Source organism: Ascaphus truei, unplaced genomic scaffold, assembly GCF_040206685.1.
Source record: "Ascaphus truei isolate aAscTru1 unplaced genomic scaffold, aAscTru1.hap1 HAP1_SCAFFOLD_1286, whole genome shotgun sequence".
Lineage (NCBI taxonomy): Eukaryota > Metazoa > Chordata > Amphibia > Anura > Ascaphidae > Ascaphus > Ascaphus truei.
This window is the reverse complement of record NW_027454161.1, coordinates 15,317-41,546: the sequence shown is the minus strand read 5'-3', so window position 1 is coordinate 41,546 and position 26,230 is coordinate 15,317. Positions and strand designations below refer to the sequence as shown.

Here is a 26,230-nt window from a genome sequence, read left to right as displayed (position 1 = left end):
AAGGACAGGTGTTGAAAAGTATATTTGTGTGTCGTCGGCATAGAGTTGATAATTAAACCCAAAAGATGTTATTAGGTCACCTAGAGAGAGTGTGTACAGAGAAAAGAGAAGAGGTCCCAGGACAGAGCCCTGGGGTACCCCCACAGAGAGATCAATAGAGGAGGAGGTGTTAGCAGAAGAGACACTGAAAGTACGATGGGAGAGGTAGGATGAGATCCAGGATAGAGCTCTGTTCCGAATACCTAGAGTATGGAGAATGTGGAGGAGAAGAGGGTGGTCCACTGTGTCAAATGCTGCAGAGAGGTCGAGTAATATGAGCAGAGTGTAATGACCTCTGTCTTTGGCAGCATGGAGGTCGTCAGTTATTTTAGTGAGGGCTGTTTCGGTGGAGTGAGCAGTGCGGAAGCCAGATTGTAGAGGGTCTAGGAGAGAATAGGTGTTGAGAAAATGGAGCAAGCGAGAGAATACAAGACGTTCAAGGAGTTTAGAGGCAAAAGGCAGGAGGGAGACAGGTCGATAGTTAGAAAGACAAGTAGGGTCAAGCTTGCTGTTTTTGAGTAATGGTATGACTGTTGCATGTTTGAAGGAGGATGGAAAGGTTCCAGAGCAGAGGGAGGAGTTAAAAATGTGTGTGAGCATAGGGATTATAGTAGGAGCTAGAGGTTTTAGGAGATGGGAGGGAATGGGGTCAAGAGGGCAAGTGGTAGAGGGAGAGGAGGCGATCAACAGCGACACATCCTCCTCTGAGACAGTGGAAAAAGAGTCAAGGAAGGCAGGAGGAGAGTTAGAAAGAGGTGTAGGATGGGAGGAAGAAACAGAGGGGATGTTCTGCCGTATGGTTTCCACCTTTTCCTTAAAATAGTCAGCAAAGTCCTGAGCGGAGATGGAGGAAGGAGAGGCAGCTGAGGGTGGTTTGAGTAGAGTATCAAAGACAGAGAACAGTCGGCGTGGGTTAGACTTGTGCATGTTGATTAGTGCAGAAAAATAGGCTTGTTTAGCTTGCGAGAGGGCAGAGTTGAAACAGGATAGCATAAATTTGTAGTGAAGGAAGTCTGCGAGAGTGTGAGACTTCCTCCAGAGGCGTTCAGAGGAACGAGTGGAGGAACGCAGCATGTGCGTGTGGGAATTTAGCCAGGGTCTAGGGTTAGAAGGCAGAGAGAAAGCGGGGCATGTAGATCAAGAGACGAGGACAAGGCAGAGTTGTAGTTCCTGACCAGGTTGTCAGGGTCTGTAGCAGAGCTGAGAGAGGAGAGGGAGGAGCTTAAAGTGGAATCAAAGTCAGGTAAGTGAATAGAGCGCAGGTTTCTGCGGGGGGTAGATGGAGGTGGAGAAGGGAAGAAGCGAGATAGAGAGAATGAGATGAGGTGATGATCAGAGAGAGGAAAAGGGGAAATGGAGAAATCAGAGAGAGAGAAGTTTTTAGTGAAAACCAGGTCTAACTAGTGGCCATCCTTGTGGGTGCTGGCTGCAGTCCACTGTTGAAGGCCAAAAGAAGAGGTTAGCTCAACCCACTCTAGCTTCCTGCAAACAGGTAGAGTGGCTGAGCCTTTGATCAGGGCTGTTTCCTAAACATTTGGTCGCTCTCCTGACCATTTGCATTCCTTAGTAGGCAGGCATCTTTGAGGGTAATTTAAACAAAGGGCTAGAATCACTGTTTTAACATTAACCCTTTCCCTCTCGCAGCAACCCTAGTGTATGTGTGGGTGCAAACACTAGGATAACACAATACAGTACACAGGGGAATAAGCATTTGGATATTGAAGTGAGGTAAAAACACATTACTTGAACTCAGTCCAGTTAACCCCTTGCTTCCCAGGTGAGGGTAGAGGGTGGCCAATTGGGGTGTAACCCTTTAATCCCGGGCCAAATCCTCCCCATTGTCACAATTATATAATCTCCACCGTAACCAAGGGGGTAGTACAGGGTCCGAGGCAATAACAGAGTACTTAAATAACTGTAAACTGCTGAGCCTAACAGAGAAGGAATCCCAAATGTTAAACAAAAGCATCTCTAAAGAAGAACTGATAGAGGCTATAAACTCATTAAAAACAAATAAAACCCCCAGGCCCGGACGTTTTTTTCAACCTGTACTACAAAAAATTTAAAGAAGTGCTCTCCCCGTATGTTTTTGAGACATTCAATTCTTTTTTGGAGGGGGAGCCCATTCCGGCCTCGATGTCCATGGCCAACTTAGTCATTATCCATAAGGAGGGACGGGACCCTCTCCAATGTGGAAGCTATAGGCCCATTTCGTTGTTGAATACAGACTTGAAAATATATAGTAAAATTTTAGCGAACAGGTTGTCTCCGATCCTACCAAGGCTCATTCACATAGATCAGGTGGGCTTCATTCAGAACAGACAGGCCTCTGATAACACCCGAAAAGTTATTAATATAGTGGACTGCGTACACCTGACCGATACAAAGGCGATTCTATTAAGCTTAGACGCGGAAAAAGCATTTGATAGAATCAAGTGGGCTTTTTTAGATAAAACATTGTTAAAGTTCGGATTCTTGGGACCATACCTAGACGGCGTTAGAGCCCTGTATAGGTCGCCCACTGCCTATGTCAAACTTCCGGGAGGGGACTCGGCTCCTATTATAATCAAAAATGGCACCAGACAAGGCTGCCCCCGGTCCCCGCTCCTCTTTGCATTAACAATTGAGCCACTGGCATCCGCAATTAGGGAGGATCAAAATATCCAAGGTATCAAGATAGGGGAGATAAACTATAAGATATCTCTCTTTGCAGATGACATTACAGTATATTGTCTATAGCAAACCCATTGATATGCTTGCCCAACCTCCAGCTACAATTAAATCAATTTGGCAAAATATCCGGGTACAAAATGAATAACGACAAATCTGAAATACTAAACTTAAACTTACCAACCACAGAGATGGCAATATTACAATCTAAATTGAAATAAAAATGGGTTGCCAATAATATTAAATACCTAGGAATCAAAATAACAAAATCATTCCGGGATCTCTATAAGAGTAACTACCCTCCCGTTTGAAAAAATAAAAAAAGACCTACAGCGCTGGAACGATCTACAGATCTTCTGGATAGGTAGGATAGCTACAGTAAAAATGAAGGTAGTCCCAAGATTACTGTACCTATTCCAAACAATCCCGGTAAAAGTCCCGTTGACGGAACTTAAAAACATCCAAAACAGAGTGTTCCAATTTGTGTGGAAAAATAAAAGACCAAGAGTGGCGAGATCAGTAATGTTGGCGTCCAAGTAGGGAGGGGGCATGGGGGTGCCTGATATAACCAAAAACTATCAAGCGTCCCAGTTGAAACAAGTGGTGTCATGGAATAACGACCCCTCATCCGCAAGCTGGTTGCAGATGGAGTCGGTCTTTGTGTCCCCTCACTCCTTGACATCGGCTCATCTGGGGTGGGGCGGTGAGTGAGGGACCTACTGGAAGATTTGAGTTGGGATTGATGAGGTGTACATGGGAGATCTGGTCCAAAAACAAAAATAAACACGCACTCAATTCGAATCCCTCATTGTTAACTCCTATTTATATATTTATATATATGATCGGAGGCAAACCAATGACATACCAAGAGGCGGCATTTGTCTCCCAAGTGGTCATTTTAAGCTTATTATAGCTTACACACTGTTTTTTATCTGCAACACTGTAAGTGTGCACTTTTTAGAGTTATTTTATAAATTGTTGAAATCATATGATCTGTGCTATGTGTGTGCATTTCTCTCTTGCCGAGGTCCCATTCCCCCGGTGAATGGGGCAACTCCAGTTTTCCTGATATCCATGGTCAGCCCTTGATTACCTCTGCTTGATTATCACTACCTTCTTGTGAGTAGGACACCCGTAGGGGCCAAGTTTCACTAGGGACTTATTATTATCATTATTGGTACATCTACACTTACGAGTGCTGTTTCTTGTGTTTATACTCACCATGCTCCTCCTGGATTATGAGAAGAATACCAAGAGGTGCAAACAAAATTTCAAGCACAAGATATCCCAATTTTCAGCTTCCTACAGATTAAGCACTTTCTGCAATCAGTATCGCAGAACAAGAGCTTTCTGAATTTAACAAAATTTGAAAGACTATGCACAGTAGGGGTGCACCAGAAGGGTCTGATCTCGAGGATATACACGGGACTGACTTCGTCATCCACTCCACAAAATCATAACTATATGTTGAAATGGGCTGAAGATCTCGGGATAGAAATAGATAGGGAAGACTGGGAGGATATCTGGGAATCGGCAGCGAAAACATCAATCTGTACGACCACGAAAGAAAATATATATAAAATATTATTCCAGTGGTACCTAACCCCGAGTAGGCTGAGCCAGATCTTCCCAGGCACACCAGATCTCTGCTGGAGGGGGTGTAGCCTGAGAGGAGATATGGCTCATATATGGTGGTTCTGCCCAAAAATACAACGATTTTGGATACATATTCAAAATATGCTGCAGGAAACCACGGAGCTGAGAATCCCTTTGGACCCGGTGACATATCTACTAGGAAAACCTATTGAGGAGGTCCCCTCCCCAGTGGGCAAACTGATTAGATTTATTCTCACGGCCGCACGCTGTTCAATAGCAGCGGCCTGGAAGAACATAAATGCGCCCTCCAAACAAACGGTAAACAAAAGACTGAAAGAAGTCAAAATAATGGAACTTCTCTCGGCCCAACTCTCTCAAAAAGTGGAGAAATTCCACAAAGTTTGGGGACCTATGGTCCCCATCCTAAGCTAAATCAGGGTAGGGAGAAACAAAAATAAAAAGAGACGTGGTGGCTAATAGAACAGAAGAAGGAACAATGTTGGTCTACACTCTCAATCTTTCCCCTCCACCCCCCCCCTCTTTCTTTCTATCCCTTTCTCTTAATCTATCTTTAATACAAAATTGACGAACCCCAAGAGTGAGCAAACTCATAGTTATACTGTATATCACAAGTTACCCTCATTCAATCCACAAGTGTATGGGGAACCATACAGTCAATACGGACATATAAGTTGTATTAAGATAAATGTTATCTGTTCTGTGATCTTATGTGACTACAAACATATATGTATGATACTCTTTCCAGAAGAGTCAGAAATGTATAATGCGATATCATATGTGAAAAACAATAAAATAAAAAATAAAAAAGAGGCGTCTAAGACGGGATATGATTAAAATGTGGAATTCATTACCCATGGAGACTGTGATGGCAGATACAATAGATTTGTTAAAAAAAAAAAGGTTGGACATCTTTTTAGAAAGGAAAGGTATACAGGGATATACCAAATAAGTATACATGGGAAGGATGTTGATCCAGGCATTAATCCGATTGCCATTTCTATAACAGACCTTTTCTGTTTGTTCCTCTTACCGGAGACGTCTTTTCAAGCAAAATATGATCTGGGACTTCTCACATCGGCCGGTTGAGGAGCATTGCATCATGGGTCAAGAGTTGCTGATGGAGCAGGATTTGGAGGGTGAATACAGCAAAGGTAACAAACACATTGGTTGTATGTTATTTAATTATATATATATTTTTAGGATGCCCATTAATTGCCAATGTGATTATCTATGCCCCTTTATGGGTATAATCGGTGACAAGCAATGTATATTTAGGCAAATGGTTGTTTTGATTTCATTGTAATGTATTGTATTTTGTGTGTTTTTATTTAGGTTGCCCATTCATTGTCAGTTTGGCAATCTATGCCCATATTCTGTGCATGGCTTATCACAGTCACTAGCTTTATTGTCAAATGCTTGTTTTATTTAAAAACAGAGAGACTGCTCCATCCCCAAAAGTCAGTACGCCCAGGAGAAAGAGACGTGGAAAAAAGAGTTGCAGACGGAGCAGGATTAAATTTATTTTTATATTTAAAAATATACACTCACATCAAAAAGTCCTGTCAGCAACTATAAAAGTAATTTCATAACTGTAAAACCATTCATAACTGCCACTAATGTGGCAGTTACTGTCCTATAAACTCAGACATTAAAATATACAGCAAGATCCTAGCCAATAGGTTAAACCCAATATGACCAAGGCTTAACATAGATCAGATGGGCTTTGTCTCAGGCTGACAGGCTTCTGACAATACAAAATAAAATAGTCAATATCATAGAACATATCCACTCCACTAAAACAAAGGCAATCCTACTGGGCCCCGACGCAGTGAAGGCGGTCGACAGAATTAAGTGGACATTCCTGGACAAGACCACGCAGTCCTTTGGTTTCTCTGGACCATTTTTAGAAGGGGTCAGAGCCCTCTATCACTCCCCTAGAGCCCTAGTTAAAATACCAAGTAATAAACTAGAGAAAATAAATAATAAGAATGGCACAAGGCAGGGCTGCCCCCTATCTCCCTTCCTCTTTGCCCTATCAATTGAGCCTCTGGCCTCAAAGATCAGAAAGCACCCAGTTATTCAAGGAATAAACATAGGCGACAATAATTACAATATATCGCTGTTCGCAGATGATGTCATCCTAACCTTAGTCAACCCACTGATCTCTCTACCAAATCTGCTGAAGTCACCAGAGAAATTTGTTGGGCTATCAGGATACAAAATCAACAAAGTACAAATTAGAAGCCTTGAACCTGTCCCTCCCACACCCAGAGATCCAAATTCAACAAAAAAAATTCAAGTTGAAATGGCGACCAACTCATATGAAATATCTAGGGGTCAACAAAGTATCCGGACGTTCCTCCTTCTCCTACCGTGCACCCCAAAACTGGAACAACCTACCAGAGACTCTCACATCCACCACCAGTTTAAGTTCTTTCAAATCTAAGGCTGTCTCACATTTTAACCTGGTCTGTAACTGTTTCATACGCTCATAATATATATTTTCTTTAACTGTGCACGCAATGTCTTGTATATAATGTATACCCTGTTCATTTATGTAACTGTACTTGTAACCATGTATTATTTGTTTTACTCTGTGCCCAGGACATACTTGAAAACGAGAGGTAACTCTCAATGTATTACTTCCTGGTAAAATATTTTATAAATTAATAAATAAAAATAAATAAATAAAAATAAATAAAGAATCTATTACTTATTCCACACAATGTGTGGTCAACAGGGAACGTTCATACATATGTGGTGGACGTGTCCAAAGGTTACAAAGCTATGGAGGGCCACACATGACATGGCACAGGCATTTCTTGGGTTTTTCTTCCCCCGAGACCCCATGAAAGTTTTGCTATGTAGATAAATAGAAAACATGGAAAAAAACGAAGATAAGATATATACAGCCGCCAGATGTGAAATAGCCACGGCCTGGAAACAGGAACAACAACCAGCTATAGATGCACAGTAAAAGCGAAGCTATTGAGGGTCTGTCTCATGGAAAAACTGACAGGGATAGAAAACGACACAGTACATAAATACTTAGAAGTCTGGGAACCATGGAGAACTTATATAGGAAATAGATATATTACTAGGGGAACTCTCCAAATCTGAAAAACACAAAATTGAAGTGCTGTAAAAACATATAAGCTAAGGAAGGAGGGAGGGGTAGGGGAGAAGGGGAAAGAGGGAAAAAAAACCCCACATAACTTCTGAGGAAACCTTGCTGTGGTGTGATTCGTATCAGTATAAAACGAAGAGGTGCGCCTGGAGGGTATTCAGTATTCAATAGTGTACTATTCAGTATTCAAATGTCAATATGGAAAATTATTTCTAAAGCAATGCCATTCTCTTTTCGTCTTTTCCCCTCTCCCAGTCTTTTTAAGTTAAATTATTGTAGAAGTGAGGCGCATGCGCGACGGCTAGCTGTATGGACGTGTGAGCAGAGAGCTCCGTTCACAGCCGGCATTAAAATTAATAAATAAAGCACGAAAACTACACGGACGCTTACCGGACAAACCCCCACAGCCTGCTAAACAAGTACAGATGTCGCGGGCAACGCGTTCGAAGCGGACCTCGTCGGTCCTAACGGACTATTTTGCAAAAGGGGATGCGGGGCGCGCCAAAAACCAAGAGGGGCCTGCCCAAAGTGGCACCGAGTCGGAGGAAGAAGAAAGAGAAGAAAATGGCAGGGACGACCAAATAATGCGCAGGAGGGATATGAGGGAGTTCTGCCTGGACATCAAGCGGTGCTTTCAGTCAGAACTGGCGGCGCTGAGGGCTGATATTGGCAGCATAGGGGTCAGAACGGACTCCCTGGAGAAAAAACTAGACGCTACCATCAAAGCCCAGCATAAAACCGACAAACAACTGGCCCAGGTGAAAGAAGTGGTGCGGGACCTCACTGGCAGGCAGGAGGACTCGGATAATCGATACCGCCGCAATAACGTGCGGATCCGGGGGGTCCCAGAAGAAGAGACAGACCCGGAGGATTTCATGGGAAGATGGCTGCTGCAGCTCATGCCGGACAAACCGGAACATGACATCCACTTAGACCGGTGCCACAGAGCCCTGAGATCGAGGCCACAACCCGGGGACCCCCCCCCCCCACGATATCATAGCCCGCTTTCACTTTTTTTAAATAAAAGAGTCCTTCTGCCAGATCACCCGGAATGAGGCGTTATTTGAAGGCCACAAGTTGCAGGTTTTTCAAGATATCTCCCCCATCACCCTTCTGAAAAGGCGGCAGATTACACCCATCACAAAGGTGCTCCGCGATGAGGGGATACGATACCGCTGGCTGTATCCGTTTGGTCTACTGGTGACCCGCAACGGCGTCTCGCACACCCTGCGGCGTCTGGAGGATGGGGGGAGCTTCTAAGCTAAAATAGGGCTCCAAGACAAAGTTCCTGACAAGGCGGCTGGCGAGAGCACAACCCCGGACCCAGCCTGGAAGGAGGCTGGGAGGGCAAACAAGAACAGGCAGCCCCGCAGCCCTAAGTGAGGAAAAACTACAAAATCTTACCTAACTGCTCACCTTACAATGTTCCAGTTAATACCGTTGCAACTCTACTGTTGGGAGCCCTTGAAGGAACCGGTTGTTCCCTGTTGAAAATAGCCCCATGCTGCCTCTTCATCCCAGCAGCGCTGCTCCACGACTGGCGGCCATCTTGGATTAACTCCGACTGCACACGCGGCCGGGGGCGGACCCAGATGACGTCACAGAGGAGGAGCAGACGGATCTCGCGAGAGGGCCTTCCTAGAAGCAGCTACGGACTTCCAAGATGGTGGCAGCAAAAGCCGAAGGGGGAGGAGCCACAGCTACAGAACAGACATGCCGAGAGGCGCGGACGAGAGGCCCTTAGCGGAGGAAGACCGAGACAGCGGGAGGGTTAGGGATGAATGAAGAAGGGGGGGAGGGGGGGAAGCAGAGGGATTTGGAGGGCAGCGGAGGGGGCGGCCGGAAGAGGCGGGAAGCGGGGGCCCCGCTACAAACGAGCAGTGGAATGTGGCAGCGGGGGACGGAAGCGGGGGGATGAGAGTGGATGTGAGGGGTTGGAAGAGGAAGGGCAGTAAGAGGGTAAAAGGGTTGCCAGGAGCGCAGGGAGGGGATAGAATGGGGGGGGGGCAGGATTTGAAGAGGGGGAGAGGCAGGGACAGGGATGAGTCCGGACGAAGAGGGGGGGGGCAGGCTAGAGGGGCTAGAAGGCAGAGAGGGCACGGGAGGGTAGTAAGGTGAATAAGGGGCATAGAGGAGAGAGAGAGGAGCAGGAGATAGGTACGCACGGGCAAATGGATAGCAAAAGATATAGGGCCTGTGGCAGGACGGCCTGTAGCCGAGGTCAGGGAACAGTCCACACGTGTAGTTTCAGGGTAAATGAAAACGTTCAGTGGCTTTATTTCTCCACAGCAAGATAACATGCGAGTACACTGTCCCTTTAAACAAACAAATCCTGCTCCACATTGGGAGGACTGACTAACACAGCAGGCCTAGCTAGCAGGCTGGCTGGCTAAACCAGAACCAAACCGTAAGAGTCTTTTAAGCAGTTAGAAAAACAAATGAAAAAGTCTTACTTTGGTTGCAGTAAGCAGTTTGATGTATCTGTCTGGCTAGCAGCACATATATCTGTGTGCTCTGGTCTGAGAGAGCCAGCTACTGCCAGTCACAAGATCCTTTGCTACCTTCCTGGCTAACAGGTGTCAGCTTACATCCTGAGTTAACCCTTATGAGTGCTGGATGAAGCACTCAGACATATGTCTCCCAGGCATAACTGATAGGAGTTGACTTCACTCTGTCTCACTGCCCCAAAGGATACTGAACAGGGACCAACAAACGAGGATATAGTAAATAGAACAGGGGGGGGTCCAACAAATGTCTGGTGATGGCAACTCAATTCAATCCTCAGGAAGGTCAGAAGCAGGGGGTAGGTCTAGTTATTAAGTTATTTAGTTAAACAGGTTGATAGTGGGTCTTATGGTAAACTAACAGTTTTAGTAGTGCTAGAGAAATGAACACTGAAATAAAGCATATGAACACAACGTAACGGCTCGACTGCCGGCTGGGACTCAGGTCTGGCCGTCGCCATGTGTATGCAGACTCGGGCCGGGGCGGATGCCCAGGTACCCGAGAAAGTCCTTGGGAGTGGGTGGAGTGGAGTAACCCTGTGCAGGGGAGGAGGGAGACAGGGATTCCTGCTGAACTTCACCAACCCAAAGGCAAGGAGGAGGCAGTGGTCTAGGACTACAGACGCCTCTCCTATTCTGTTGTTCATGTTGTTGTTTTTTTCCCTGTATGTGTCCTATGTTCCTTATGTATCCCCCCGCCCACCTGCCTAGGTGGTGTCTCGCTGATACTTGGCAAACCGCTGTGCACTGCAGAAAAACAGTCTCTCACCGGGGAGCGCCGGACACTCCAAATTAAGACATACGGGATGAGAGGTGAGACTACACACACGCCATGACCTTAACATTTATTTCACACAACGCCAAAGGGTTAAACTGTCCTCGTAAAAGGAAGATAGCAATCACTGACTACAAGAGAAATGGCGCGGATATTGTGTTAATACAGGAAACACATTTTAGCACCACCAGCTTCCCCAAATATTTCGATAAGCAGTTTAGACAAGTATATCTAGCTTCCGCACAGGAAAAAAAACGTGGAGTGGCAATTTTGGTACACAACAGAGTGGGGCTGGTGGTGGATGAGGTGAAGGACAAAGGGGGCAGGTTCCTGTTACTCACAGGGTCCATTAACCAGCAACCGTTAACGATCGCCGTAATATATGCCCCTAATGGACAAGACCCGGCCTTCGTCACATCACCATTTGCAACTATCTGCAAACACGCTAAAAGAGCCCTAATTGTAGGGGGCGACTTCAATACAGTGTTGAACACATCCCTAGACCGTTCAGGTTCCCACAAATCTCGGGCGACATCCAGACCCACGGCTCTGGAACGAGGGCTACGGGACTTGCAGTTGGTCGATGTTTGGAGGGAACTTCACCCACTAGACAGAGACTATACCTTCTACTCACACCCACATGCCTCCTTCAGTAGAATCGATAACTTTTTTGTCTCTAGGAGACTGGTCCCAAAGATCGCCCACTCTGGGATCCACGATATTTCGTGGTCTGATCATGCACCCATAGAGCTAAGGTGCTCACAGATAGGGCTGGACAGGCCAGGAGCAAACTGGAAATTAAACGAATCCCTTTTAAAAATCCCGGATCTGCAGGTGAAGATTGGTGACGAAATTAAAAGTTTCTTTAGAGAAAACACGGGAAGCATCCGCTCCCACATAACCCTCTGGGAGGCACACAAAGCAACACTAAGAGGGATTTTGGTTAGTCTAGCGGCCAAAAAAAAAAGAGAGAGCAAAGCGAAAATTTTAAAAGAGCAATCAGAGCTAAAGGCATTATGGGAGAAATATAAGAGTTCCCCAGACTTAACCACCCGCCAACAGATTGGCGACACACAGACTAAATTGAATCTACTCCTTGCCTCCCAGGCCGAGAAATCGTTAAGTTGGTCTAAGAGAAGATTCTTTGAAAAAGCAAACAAACCAGATACCCTGCTGGCTAACATGATTAATGCCAAAACAAATAATTATAATATACAGGCCTTGCGGTTGGACTCAGGGGTGACCACGGCCAATCCCCAAAAAATTGTAGCGGAATTCAAGACCTTTTATGAAAAATTGTACGATGGAGGAAAAGTTGCCCATTCGGCTGGTACGGACAAAGTCCTAAAAGATTTCTTGAGGGGCTCGAATCTACCGAGTCTGGACGAGTTGGACAGAGAGGTAATGGGTAGTGACTTCACAATGGAGGAAATAACGGAGGTTATCAAGAACCTAAAACCCTCTAAAGCCCCGGGTCCCGACGGTTTCTCGAATCTGTATTATAAGAAATTTAGGAAACACCTAACCCCGCATCTCCTCCGAATGTTTAATCAAGTACTGGGAGGTAACCCCGTTCCCCAACACATGCCCCAGGCGTCCATCTCGGTAATACACACACAGGGAAAAGACCCACAGGACTGTAAAAGATACAGACCAATATCCCTGATTAATTTGGACATAAAAATCTATGCTAAACTTTTGGCCAATAGATTGGGTCTCATCCTACCCAGACTGGTGCACCCAGATCAAGTCGGGTTTATCACGGGTCGACAGTCATCAGATAACACCCGGCGAATCATTGATCTGTTAGAAATAGCCAATGCCAGATCAATACCAGTTATGGCGCTCAGTCTGGATGCAGAAAAAGCGTTCGATAGGATAGACTGGCCATACCTAGAGGCCACGCTTGGAGCATTTGGGATGGGAGAAAAACTAACAAAGGCGACATTTGCCCTATACGAGTCTCCGTCGGCAAGGGTTACCCACCAGGGATTCGCTTCGGACCCCTTCCAAATTAAGAGCGGAACGCGACAGGGATGCCCGCTCTCCCCCCTCCTCTTTGCTTTGTGTATGGAGCCATTGGCTGCTCAGATACACGATAGCAAAGACATCACGGATATTGACATTGGAAGCCAGTCGCATAAGGTGGCACTGTATGCGGATGACGTTTTCCTGACAATATCTAAACCCCTTACCTCTCTACCAAACTTATTCGACCTGTTGGGGAGATTCAATAGGATCTCCGGATTCAAAATAAACCAGTCCAAATCAGACGCTCTGAACATCAACCTTCCCAAACATGTAGAGAAATTGATCGCCATAAATTTTAATTTCAATTGGCAACAGAAAAATATTAGATATCTGGGGATCAATGTCACCAAGTCCTATAATACGCTGTACCAGGCAAACTATCCTAAATTGGTGCAGACCCTGAGAGGGGACATTAAGAGATGGGCTACCCACAAAATTTCATGGATCGGAAAGATCCACTGTGTTAAGATGAACCTGCTTCCACGCTTACAATACCTCTACCAAACCCTCCCAGTGCCAATAGGATTGAAGGATTTCCTCTCGCTTCAATCAGCAATAGATACATTTATCTGGGGAGGTAAGAAAGCGAAGGTGGGTAAACAGATTATGCGTAAACAGATGGAAGCAGGAGGGCTAGCGGTACCTTGTTTGTTGTCCTATTACAAAGCGGCGCAATTATGCCAAATTGTGCAATGGCACACCAATCCAGACTCAAAGAGATGGGTCGCCCTAGAAAAGGAGCTATGCTCCCCTATGGTTTTGGAACACTTGATTTGGCTTCCCAAAAAGGCGCGGTTAGGCGCCAAAATGCCGCTATCCTCAATGACCAACTCACTCTCAGTTTGGGAGACCACAAGGATAAAATGCAAGCTGACGCACAAATCCTCAGGCATGACCCCACTTTGGGACAACCCACGTTTTGCTCCGGGTCGGACCAGCGCAGACTTTACTATCTGGAAAAATAAAAAAATTAACAGGTTAGTAGATCTGGAGGGGTAACGAGGCATACAGACATTTGATCTACTTAAAGATAGCCAAAACATCCCCAATGCCGAGTTCTTTAGATACCTCCAGATCAGAGCGTTTTATCAAGCTTTGCAACCCCACAGCCCATTGACGAATTTTGAAAAGCTCTGTCGTTCAGGGACATCCACCAAGGGACTCACATCGCAGATGTACAAGGAGGTAACCGGTTCTAGCAAGACAGTGACGGACAAGAGAGGATACATGACGAGATGGGAACAGGACTTGGGGGAGGTGATTGAATTAGAGGAGTGGACAAAGATTGTGGAGGCGACATCGAAAAGCTCCATGTGCACGACTTTAAGGGAGAATGCATATAAAGTTATGATGAGGTGGTACCATACCCCCATAAAATTGGCTAAATTCCTGCCCAGCTACTCCCCATTGTGTCCAAGACAATGTGGACAACAGGCAGAATTGGTGCACATGCTGTGGTCTTGCCCCAAGATCACGCCGGTCTGGGATTCAATTAACGATTGGCTAAATAGGATCCTAGGCACATCCATCCCGTTGGACCCATGGCGGTTCCTTTTGAACAGGCCGCAAAAAGGTCTCTCCAGGGGAGAAAATAAACTAGTGGCGCACTTCGCTATGGCAGTACGGGGGGAGATCGCAGCACGCTGGAAACAGAATGAAATTCCAATAATTGCTGAGATCAGGAACCGAATTTGGTCAGCTTGCCAGATGGAGAAATTGACGAGCTTGGTCAATGGCACTGGCACAAATTTTCTAAAAGTCTGGTCACCATGGTTGGCCCAGTAAGACATACCGGGGGTAGAAAGGGCCACGATTTGGCACTAATTTTGACAAGTGCATTATCCCATGAAGAAGTCCCAGGAGACCACGACAGTTTGTGGGGATAACCGGACACACTCGGACAGAATCGGAGAGACTTGGAAGACGCAAACCGGGCACTCGTTTTTCTCGGATGCAGAGAGCCAACGGACGCAAGGTTAGAAGCGGAACCACGGTAGGAGGACCCCCCCCTCCCCCACCCCGAGCTGTATGTTGTCTGTCGGTTTGTCCGTTTGTCGGCCCCGTTTGTCCAGAATTTAAGCGATGAATGGTTCTCATTCAGAGGAGGAGTGTCTGCCTCCAATGTATACTACACTTGTAAGCCATGTATGAATTCAATAAAAAATGTAAGTAAAAAAAAAAAAAATTATTGTAGAAGTTATTTTATACGCTGTCCCAACAGTGATGTCATTATTGTCTCCCCACCAAAGGTGCGATATATATGATATAAATATATGTAACTCAAAAGTAACACCCTACCCCTTTTTATGTTCTGTACCCCACTCCCCATTGTTCTTAACAAAAATGCAAATAAAGAATGAGTTTACAAAAAAAAAAAAAAAGGACCTATTGAAGTGGAGCAAGCATCAGATATCATGGATCAGTAGGATAATCTCCATAAAAATGAATATCCTCCCCACACTGCTGTATTATTTCCAGACCCTTCCAATTTATGTACCAAGAGGTGAAATAAGAGCCCTACAGAATCAAATCTTTAAATTCATCTGGCAAGGGAAGAGATCAAGGGTGGCTACGTCCGTGCTGATGGCCTCCAGATCGAGGGGTGGCATGGTGGTCAAGATATACTTCGGTACTTCCATGCAGCACAACTACGCCAAATAGTCAGCTGGAACGCTGTTCTGCTGGGTAGCAATCGAATCGAGCTACTCAGAGGATTGCCCGTTACTAATATCGCTCTGGACAATAGGGAAAAAAAGACCAGGGACATAAAGAAACAGAACTAAGACCAGTAAAATTCACAATGAACATCTGGGCTAAAACAAAAACTAAATTTAAACACACGTCAACCCAGATTACCCCCCCCCCCCCTTTGATAACCCAAATATCCCACCAGGGATGAGCTCAAACTATTTCAACCAGTTTAAAGAATAAAAACATTAAAAGGATAGGAGACTTACTTCACAAGGGGAAACCCCCAAGTCTCCAAGACCTTAGAACCAAATATAACACCCCAGACCTACCTCTATTCAAATTCCAACAAATTAGGCATTTCCTCCTGTCCATCTCTAGGAACTCAAAATTTCTGGAGCTGACCAACTTCGAGCATTTATGCAAAAAGGAAAAATACCAAAAAGGACTAATAAGGATGATTTACGCAGGGCTAGAATCGGCGGGGTCCACTACAGACCATAGTTATATGACCAAATGGGCCAGAGACCTGGGGATGGAAATTGACAGAGATGACTGGGAAGGTATCTGGGATAATGTGGCAAAAACCTCCATCTGTACGGCCACAAAAGAAAACATATATAAAATAATATACCAATGGTATCTCGCACCAAAGAGGCTAAAACAGATCTTCCCAGAATCCTCTGACCAATGCTGGAGGGCATGCGGCCAGGTAGGCGACATGGCCCACATATGGTGGTTCTGCCCAGCAATACAAAAATACTGGAAGATGATCCATTAGATTATAAACGAGACCACAGACTGAGAAATCCCCCTGTGCCCCCTGGCCAAACCAGTAGAGGAAATAAGCCACCCTATTAAGCGCCTGATATCGCATATTCTGACAGCAACCAGATGCGCGAAAGCAGCCACTTGGAAAAACCCATTGCCCCCATTCAGGTCAATGGTAACAAATAGAATTAACGAGGTGATGTTGATGGAGAGGCTCACGGCCTTCCTTAAACACTCCACCGAAAAATTCCACAAAATATGGGACCCTTGACTAGAAGCCTAATAGAAGACAATATAGGCCACATAAGTAGGAGTTCCAGTAGCTCGAGATCTAGGGTTGGGCCTGGAAGGGAGAGAGATAGACAGCAGAAATGAGAGAAAAAGAAAAAAATGTGATAGCGCTAAAGTTTAAACACCAATATGATAAACAGTGAAATTGATTGGAAATCGAGCTATGTATGGGTAACAGGGGACGTGACATCCCTCTATACAGTAATAGATCACCAATTGGGATGTCAGGCTATAAATGAGGCATTTGAGGAAGATCACACTATGTCATCTGCCCTTAAGGCCTTTCTGATGGATGGGATTAGATTTATACTCACTCATAATTATTTTTGTTTTAATTTACAGTTTTATTTGCAGATATGTGGTACCGCCATGGGTACGAGATTTGCACCAAGTTATGCAAACCTTTTTATGGGCCAATGGAAAAGGAAGCTATTTGGAACAACTGCCCATTTGGTGCAAGTCTCGTACTCTGGCGGCGCTACATTGATGGCGTTATTTTCATTTGGGACGGTAACCTGGATTTATTGGACGAATTTATTTTGTACCTTAATAGTAACCATACAAATGTGAGATTCATATGCCAATATGACAAAACTGTTATTAATTTTTTTTGATCTGAATATAAGCATAGTTGATAGTCCAGTTAACCCCTTGCTTCCCAGGTGAGAGTAGAGGGTGGCCAAATGGGGTGTAACCCCTTAAATCCCGGGCCAAACCCTCTCTATCTTGACAAGCAGCCCATGTCCCTTTAAGTGTACGGGCACACTCGCGCGCGGAGACAGCCTGTGAACCAGGAGGAGGAAGTAAGGGGAGCCGGCCACACGTGTTGTCGGGCTGTGCACCCGAAAGACTGCCTCCATCACCGGCATGGTTCCTGTACACCGTAGAAGGGATTTCGGGCGAGAGTACCGGCGGAGCACAGTTTACACTCTGCCAGGACTACCCCCTGCGCCGAGAGGACACTGTTGTTACATCGCCTGTTATTACCCTGCTTGTTGTAAGTAGGGTTTTGATTTTACCATCTCCGGACGACCAGCTGTTCTCCATTTGTTTCAGTGCTTATTTTATGGCATAGTTCTAGTTTTAATAAATTGTCTATTTTTTAGTTTGTCACTAGGAGTCTCACTGTTTTATGTTTCTTGGTGTTATACTGATTTACCCAGCAGTGTTACGCTATGATTTGTGTTTGTTTTTCTCTTTCTCGTTCCATGGCCTGTCAAGCATGTGTGCAGATTCCTTGAGGATCACAGGACTTACCATTTGAGCATTTGGCGCCAGGTTTTTCTTTTTTCACGCAGAAATGAGAGTGACAGAGACTCGCTGCCCAGGGAGCCAAACAGGACAAGATGATTGGTACCCTACCCCCCTCCATTTTATTTTCTCTTCATTTGTTGTTTCTTCCATCCTCTTCTCTTTTTTTATATTAAAATCTGATGTATAAATCTAAAATCAGTTTGGGTTCCACGGTTCCCTCATGAAATAACTGTGCATTTATAATTGTCTGAAAACACAATAAAAAATGTAAAACATAAGAGAGACACTTGGGTTAAAGAAGGTGTCCATGGAAAAGATGGAAATAGAAATACAGGATATACTCAAGAAACAGAGGTCTCTCGCGGATGAATTAAACTTGCACAAAAGCCTAGAAGTGGAAGAGCTTGAAAGACTGAGAAATTAGATTACAGTTCTGCAGGCAGAGAGAGTATGCAAAGACTTTACGGTCAGTAGTTAAATCCTTTGAGTCTGAAAAGATGAAGTTGGAGAAAAAGGTTACAGAATTAAGACAGAGTGAGGCTCTGCAGAGCAGTAAAGTGCAGGTTTCTCCAATACAAGAAAAGGTATTGGCCCTACCCAAGCGACTGCATCCCAGAGAGACCAAGGCCCATAATAAAGTGGGTGCGCTTGTTCCACCGTGCGCGCGGCAATTATAATTGGCTGTGGTTAGTCAGCCTTTCTATATTAGGGCCGCACACACGCACGGCAGTGAGCGTGGAGCTAGCCGATCGGGGAGAAGACAGTGAAAATTAAGTTTTTGCGCCGCAGTATGTTTGTGTGTGTGTGTGTGTGTGTGTGTGTGTGTTTGTGTGTGTGTGCGTCTATATATGTATCAAAGTTGCACAATGTTAATAAATAATTTATTCTCACAACGTGTCCTTTTTAATTTTATATAATAAATTATTAACTTACACACACGTACGCCTGTTGCTCACAGCAGCACGGACCGTACACGCAAAAAGCGTGCGTCACGTGCACTAGCATTCGCACAGGCGCGGGGGTGGGGCATAGGCTGGCAATGCTCACGCTCAGGATACTCTGTGATAGCTACGGAGTATCAGACCGGATTCACAGCTCGCAAGCCATAAAAGACACAGCCCCACGCGTTTCAAGGATATTCTCTTCGTCAGGGGGCTGTCACAGTGAAGAGCTGTCATGTCTGGAAGTGATTTTTAACCATTTATTTTGCTCAATACATTAAAACAGTCTTCACTATGGGCTTTGCGCTCTTATCTTTTTGCATTGTGCACATTTTTTACAGTGTGTTTGTTGGTTTTATTTGGACCTTATATTTTAGATTGGACTATTTATATATTTTTTACCTGCTGCCAGCCTGGTTTCTATATCCGCAGTGCTCATTCCTTTTTCTACATATCTACCCACACATGAAAACAGATATATAAATAATATGGTAATGTATTTCTTATATAAGACGAACACACAATTCAAGATTAACACACTTACTGGGGATACGGCTAACGAATAAATCCGTTTCCGGAACGAAATTCCTTCAGATCACCTTTTTAGAGCACTTTCCACTGACCGGTAGTAACTCACAAAAAGTCCTGGACATCTGTTACTTCGCCGCTGTTGGTGTGGCGCTTGGAATTTGCTTAGAAACTTGGAAAACTGACAAATCTGAGCTGTGGCAGAGTTTTTAAAACCTCTGGTATTCATTCCCAGAAACCCTGCAGCCCAATTAAAAAACCTTAGTAATTTCTCCAGACAATCAGACAGGGTTTCCCACCGCTGAGTCTTTTCCTGGGGCAGGTGAAATATACCTTTCTGCCCCTTTGCCCCCCACGGTGCGAGGCTCCACAGAGTCTGGATCTTGGGCAAAGGGTGTGAGGTTGCCTTGTGTCAGGCCAGGATATGGGTGCTCCAGAATAATGGCAGGCCCCATCTGGCCTAATACTTAGGCATCTCTGAGCCTTTTCAAGTATGGCCCTTGGACACACACAGCGGCGCCAAGCCTGGTAACCATCTGTGCCTTCCGGAATCCATGACTTAGAAAGCCCTCAGCTCACATACAGGTCAGCAATATCTATACGTATTAAACTATTCCCGTTTAATAAAAGATGAGGTGGCCTGGCTTCTGCAAGCTAAAAGTTGAGTTCTTATTCTGGTGTCAGGAATGGAGCGAGTGTAAATATTCCCTACATTCACTAGCCTCATTCTTGGCACGCATTAGAAAAATACTTTAACCTTTTAAAACACTGCAAATCTGCTCAGCTTCATAACCTCAGCGTGAGCACCTTCCTGAACCCCTACTCTAGGCTCAGGATACATGGGCATGGATGCAGGTTCCTTTGCTAACTGGGGAGCCCCTTGCTACACTAAGGACTCCGTAGATACCTGCAGATATATTTTAACCCCTTCACCTTTTCTGGAAGATGCTGCAGCAGGAACTCTGGCGGTGTTGTAAGACCGTTTCAGGGTACGAGGTTGACGGAGTAATGTGCTTAGCTGTATCCGAGGACATCACTCAATCTCCGGATACAACTCTTTGGAGTATCCCATAACTCTGGAACCCCGCTACATAGACACATTCTGCATAGACTTTCTCTGCCAAACCCACCCTGAAACTTACAGCCTAGAAATCTCCCGATCCCAGGAAAGGCAAACGTCACATAATTCTTTAATGTCGCCAAAATTAGTATGCAGTAATACATTCTCGACATCTGGGTCCCAGAGCTGACAGTAAGACCCTAACACACGGGTCAGGGTTAACCAAGTGAGCTTGACCATTATAAGCCTTGTTAACCCCTTCACTGTCACATACATATACACACTTTCTTTACCATGCACACCTTTACAGCAAATCACATGTACTGTACATATTAGTGGGTGTATGTTTGCCTATTTATAGATGTTTGTTTATGTACGTACATGGGCCAGTTTACATGCATGTACGGTATATAGCTGTGTATGCACACTGCTTGTTGTTCGTGTGTATTAATAAATGCAGGTGTACACTGCTTTCTGTGATCTTTGTATATTTGCACCATTTAGAAAATGAGGGGTTAACCCCTTGTATGCTACAGACGTGAAGCTACCACATGTTTGGGTTTCTATATGGCGGCGCATATACAGAGACCCAGGCACAGCACCCACCTCTATGCCTGGGGTCACCCTGCTCTCCCTCAGCTGTAGTTCAGCACTGCCGATTGGGGGAGGGAAGAGGGCTCTGTGCCTCACTTCTACATCCCCAGCTCTGCACAGACCTCCCCCCCCCTCTCTCTCCCCTTGTCCCAGACACATGCTTTAAAACTGGGACATGAGAGAATGCAGCAGATATTTGGGACATCAGAACATACTGTCAGACCAGGACTGTCCCCGGGCAAACGGGTCAGCCTCACACAGAGAAGCTATAGCCCATAACACACACATGATGTGCAGGGTTGCCACCTTCGACTGCCGGCCAACCTGGAGATTATTTTTTTTTAAATGACACTGTGTTGCCATGACAACAGGGCGCTATGCAACAGCACTCGGCGTCAAGTTGCCATGACAACGTGGCACCGCATGACGTCATGACACGTGGCATCTCATGGTCATGGCAACGGGAATTACGTAATGCTGCGACGTTCCTGCCATTTTACGCCGCGCAGCCATATTGACAGTAGTTGTAGGGGGAGATGCAGAAGACATTGCTGTTGCATGTATGGTTGCTGCGTTAATGGTATTGTATATTAACTTATGTAATTTCTATTATTTAGAACCAACGCTGATGACAATCTCACAAAATGTCAATTTTGTGGAAAGCATCTTGAATCACTAGTGGCGATAGCAGGAATACATTGCCACAAGTTGCATACACACACACACGCGTGTATGTGTGTGTGTGTGCGTGTGATACATACATACACATATATATATATATATATATATTTATTACATATATACATCCCAGTGCACCTTGGTAATAAATAAACAGACTTGAAGCAGGGGAACAGGCACTTGAAGCAGCAGCCCGAGCAGGAGGACAGCCAGAGAGGACGGAGTGAGAGTGTGACTCAGTGAGCAGCGTGGCATCGCAATGCAGGACAGGAGCAGGTGAGTGACCTGTAGCTGGCTGCAGTGGAGACAAAGAAAGTCAAGGAGGACTTGACTTACGAATTGGGGGTACTTGGGAGCGCTCGTGTGCGCGCATGCAGCACGCTCCACCACAGCCGTCCAATCCTCTGCCACCCGGCTCCTGTCATTGACGTGAGCGCACCACTGCTCACTGCCGTCCAGACCACCTGCCCACCCGGAGATTTCAGGGACAAACCCGGAGAAAGGGATGTGAAACCCGGAGAGGTGGCAAACCCCGATGATGCGGGCCCCTGTGGTAATGAAGGAGTTAAACTCCAACCAATACTCCCTCAATCTAATTACTTTCTAACTCTATTTAATAACTTTCCCAATCTTATCCTCACTGATTCCTAATGTTAATTCCCAATGTAAAATAACCCCCATTATCTCCCAGTCCCTGTGATACAGGAGGAGTAACCCCCCCAGTGCCAGAGGCTCCCCCTCACTATCAGAGGCTCAGCCTCTCAGGCTCCTGTGTGTAAGGAAGCTCAGAGCAGCACTGGGATAATGTGCACAGGTCACACAAGGGAGGGGAAGGGAGGAGGAGGAAAGCACTTACCCAATAACACAGGCTGAAGATCTCTGTGCAGCAGGGGGTGGGCAATGTGAGGGGGACACAGGAAAAGGGACTTAGAGGCTTCAGAGCCTATTCCTCAGTGTGTCCCCCCCCTCAGTGCCTGAGATGTGCACTTTATCCCCTCCTCACTGTGTGTGTACTTCCTATGGAGGGTGGGGGGAGCCCCTGTGATCTCTCAGTCCTTCCCTGTGGGAGTGACCTGGATTCCCCCCTCAGGCTGTGGGACAGTCTGTGCTCAGGATCAGTGTTTCCTGCCGGAATCAAACCTCACACACCAGCACATCCGGCTGCAGCAGAGGGACCATAGAGAGGGAAGAGGGGGGCCAGAGCGCCTCCAACCTGCTCCTCCTGAGCTCATATGGAACAGTGACCCCTGGTGGGTGGTGAGTGCCCCCTGTGATAGCTGCACGTGGTGCTAGTGACAAACTCATCCCACTGTATATAGTGCGGTCTGGTGATATACTCTGTGCTGTGTGTGTAGTGAGGTCTTGTAATATATGTCACGGTAGCTTGTGACAGGGTATAATATACACCAAAATATCTGGGTTCAATTGAACAAGACTTAGATATAATAAATATAGTTTATTCCTTAAAGAAGGAGAACACACAAGATGATACAAATAACAGTAAGAAATGGACACTTACTTAAGGGTTGGACAATGAAGCAATCAGGTACAGGATTGGCAATTCATTCAGCAATACAGGTTCAAATGAAGACATCACGAAAAGACACGAAAGACCCTGGGCATAGAGCTTACACTCGTTTATATGGAGTTTCACTCCTATACCCTGGCATTGAGTGCAAGTCATTGGAGGACAATTATCTGCACCCAACCCCTCCTTGCCACCTCACTTGAGGCAAAGTAATACCTGCCCACTGGGGGGATATTATTCTAATCAGGGGCTTATTTCCCTAGCCCCCCTCCCACAAGACCGGCGTCTGAATGTCTGCTTGGGACAGGAAAAACTTTGTTCCAAGTGTGAAACACAACACTTATCATAAAGTACCCACGCCCTGCTTTCCTTTGTGCTAGCATACACAAGCAGGGTGGGGGAGCCTTTGATTAGGGGGTTTATTGTAGACCACTTGTCTCCCTCCCTGAGCATTAACATACCATATGGGCTCTGGGCTTCCCGGGCTTTTACCCTGGACCAAAAATACAATACACTGGCGACACACTTTATTCGAGCTTGGCTAGTCCCACGAATTAGGGTATACCCGGGTGTATTGAGGTTTGTGACTGTTTTCTGCCCGAGTGCATTGAGGTATTTTCCAAGCAGGGATTGAAGCATTTTATTCCCGCTGGCTGCAATACTGCACAGTATATAAATATATAATGCATTACAATTCAGGAATTTATGCCATTTGGTAGACACGCGAAGCATTGCAGCCTATTAAATCCTAATCATTATCATTTAACAGATCAGCCGCCCGTCAGCCAGGCATGAACCCAGGCTGGGAAGGCAAATGCAACGGGGCTTGTCAGAGGTGAGGAGTGGCGCATTCCAGGTATCTGCCAGGTACATACTGGGTATTTGCTCGAATAAAGTGTGTCGGTGCAGTACATTCTTTAATATCTACATATATTAAAATAATCCGTTCTGTGGGTCTGAGCGGGCTGAAATTTGCAGGGTCCTCATGCCGGAGGACCCTTGCCATAGTGGCCAAATCTCAGCCTTCCATGACCCCCAGAACCGGAGATAAAAAAATACAGTTTAAAAGCATATTACAAAAAGTGGCTTTTTTCTGCCATGCAAGTCAATGGCAGAAACCTACATTTTACCATTACCCTGACTCCGTTCTGTTGCCCCGAGAGGGTCGGTATTTGCCATGCAATCCTGCCGGAACTAGGACTACATGCTGACCGAATCTCAGCCCTCTAGGTTGAACAGAACCGGAGTTATGGGTTCCAGGTTTCTGCTCATTCTGACTTAGCCAGTTTTTTTCACGCGACTTCCCTCCATTAAATTCAAGAGGGCCAGCGACTCCATAGGAAATGCATGGGCCGGCGCCGCCATAGGATTCAATGGGACCTCCGCTACCATTGAAGTACATTGGACACACACATTTTTTAACAGTTAACCCTTCTCCGTTCGGTTGAGGGGAGAGCGCTGGAAATTGCCATGCAGTCATGCCGGAGCAGGGACTACATCCTTGCCAAATCCCAACCCTCGGGTCCCCACAGAACCAGAGTTATGGGTTTTCAGTTTACCCTGTTTCACACTTAGGGGGCCATGCAAGTCAATGGCAGAAACCTAAATTTTACCATTACCCTGACTCCGTTCTGTTGCCCAGAGAGGGTCAGTATTTGCCATGCAATCCTGCCGGAACTAGGACTACATGCTGACCGAATCTCAGCCCTCTGGGTTGAACAGAACCGGAGTTATGGGTTCCAGGTTTCTGCTCATTCTGACTTAGCCGTTTTTTTTCACGCGGCTTCCCTCCATTAAAATCAATAGGGCCGGTGACTCCATAGGAAATGCATGGGCTGGCGCCGCCATAGGGTTCAATGGGACCTCCGCTACCATTAAAGTACATGGGACACACATTTTTTAACAGTTAACCCTTCTCCGTTCGGTTGAGGGGAGAGGGCTGGAAATTGCCATGCAGTCATGCCGGAGCAGTGACTACATCCTTGCCAAATCCCAACCCTCGGGTCCCCACAGAACCAGAGTTATGGGTTTTCAGTTTACCCTGTTTCACACTTAGGGGGTCATGCAGTAAGCGGCGGAAAGGCACTTCTCGCCCGTTTCACGCCAAAAATGCCTACCCCTATTCAGTAAGGGGCGAAAACTTGGCGTAAAGCAAAAAAACGCCAATGTGTTTGGCGGTTTTTTTGTTTCCACCATTGGCGAGGCAAAAGGGCACTTTTTGCCTCAACTAGCCATTTTTTCCGCCACACTCAATTCTAGTAGTGGCGAGTAGCTTTGCGCCGCTATTCGCCACTCTAGAATGGCTTTTTTCAGGCGAATCCGGCACGCCAAAAAAAGTAGGCAAGTTGATAGTGAGAGGCTGCTGATGAGCAGCGGATCGGTACTTAGAAAAAATTCAGGCCTTTTTCCTGGCTGTGATTGATGCCGGTGGTCTCCGTAGCTGATACCATTAATACCAGCACCGGAGGCCCCCTGCATGCATCCGAGGCAGGAAAAATGCATTTAACGCCCACTTCATTATCTTAGCGGCTAACCGCTAAGGCAATGAAGGGGTTAAGCCGCCGTGCCAGGTTTATTGTGGTTAGCGGGGGTGGGTGAAGGGGGTATTTGGCCCTTGTTGTTTGTTTAGGGCTTGCGGGGGGGTTGCGGGCGCACTTAACCCCTTCACGACGGTAGCGCTTAATACCGCTACGGTCATGAAGGGGTTAAGCCCCCCCGCTACCTACCCGCAAGCCCTAAACAAACCACCGTTGGGGCCAAATACCCCCTTCACCCAACCCCGCTACCCACAATAAAAAGAAAACACACACAACAGCCCCACACTAAATAAATAAATATATATATATATATTACCCCAACAACCCCTATACCCCCCTAACATTCAGTACAAGGAGGTGAGGTGAGGTGCAGGGGAGTGATGTGAGGTGTGGGGGAGGGGGCAGGTGAGGTGCAGGGGGGGAGGTGCAGGGGAGTGAGTGAAGTGAGTTGCAGTGGGGGAGGTGAGGTGCAGGGGGGAGGTGTAGTTGGGTGATGTGAGGTGCAGGGGGAAGGTGTAGTGGGGTGAGGTGATGTGAGGTGCTGGGGTATGATGTGAGGTGCAGGGATGTGATGTGAGGTGCAGGGGGGAGAGAGGT

At 46.1% G+C, this 26,230-nt stretch overlaps 1 long non-coding RNA gene across 1 annotated transcript in view; it reads right to left on the bottom strand.

Moving 5' to 3' along the window:
- Nucleotides 1-22,688, bottom strand: part of LOC142475583 (uncharacterized) — a 28,964-nt gene extending 6,276 nt beyond the window's left edge. Inside the window, exon 1 of the long non-coding RNA XR_012791015.1 lies at nucleotides 22,425-22,688. This is a non-coding gene — a long non-coding RNA (uncharacterized LOC142475583). The remainder of the gene's footprint in view (nucleotides 1-22,424) is intronic.
- Between the last annotated feature and the right edge of the window lie 3,542 nt (nucleotides 22,689-26,230).